Genomic DNA, 1,228 nt, shown 5'->3' on the forward strand with positions numbered 1-1,228 from the left:
GAATCTATTTTTCTGAAAGATCCCGGCTTTCGTGCTTTGGTGAGTCTTCGAGACCTTTTCGATGACCTACGTTGTGTTGAAGGGATATCTACACGATCCGATCGATTGCGTAAAGCGCGCGGTAGCAACGGAACCGGGGAGAATATACAGAAAAGACGGTTCTATTTCTATTCTATTAGTATTCTATTAGTATTAGTTTAGTATTAGATTAGTATTAGTTAGTGATTTCGGCTCAGTGAGTTCTTTCTTTCGTGATGAACTGTTGGCACCAGTCCTACATTTTGTCTCTGTTCTGTGGACCGAGGAGAAAGGGAGCTCAGCGGCAAGGGGATTGTAACATGAGAGAAGCAAGGAGGTCGACCTCTTTCAAATATACAACATGGGTTCTGGCAATGCAATGTGGTTGGACTCTCATGTCGATCCGAACGAATTATCCTTTCCACGGAGGTAAATCTTTGCCCGCTAGGCACGAGGATAGCAAGTTACAAATTCTGTCTTTTTCTTGGTAGGGCATGTATTTTACTATAAAATTGAAGTAGTTAACGGCGGGGTTACCCCTATTGTGGTGACGAATCTTGTATGTGTTCCTAAGAAAAAGGAATTTGTCCAATTTTCGGGGTCTCGAAAGGGGGCGTGGAAACACATAAGAACTCTTGAATGGAAATCGAAAAATAGATGTAACTCCAGTTACTCCGGAAATGGTAAGATCTTTGGCGCAAGAACGCAAGAAGAGGGGTTGATCCGTATCATCTTGACTTGGTTCTTATCTTTTTCTTTTTTTAAGAAAAGAATACCGAGTCGGGTTCTTCTCCTACCCGTATCGAATAGAACATGCTGAGCCAAATCTTCTTCATGGAAAACCTGCTTTATTTAGATCGGGAAAATCGTACGGGTTTTTTGAAATTATGTGCTATTGCTCAAATCCGTAGTCAATCCTATTTCCGATAGGAGCAGTTGACAGTCGAATCCTATTTTTCCCATTATTTTCGTATCCGTAATAGTGTGAAAAGAAGGCCCGACTCCAAGTTGTTCAAGAATAGTGGCGTTGAGTTTCTCGACCCTTTGCCTTAGGATTAGTTAGTTCTATTTCTCGATAGGGGCAAGGGAAGGGGTATAACTCAGCGGTAGAGTGTCACCTTGACGTGGGGGAAGTCATCAGTTCGAGCCTGATTATCCCTAAACCCAACCCAATGTGAGTTTTTCTATTTTGATGCCGTAATCGAATGAG

This window comes from Arachis ipaensis, chromosome B06 (assembly GCF_000816755.2).
Source record: "Arachis ipaensis cultivar K30076 chromosome B06, Araip1.1, whole genome shotgun sequence".
Lineage (NCBI taxonomy): Eukaryota > Viridiplantae > Streptophyta > Magnoliopsida > Fabales > Fabaceae > Arachis > Arachis ipaensis.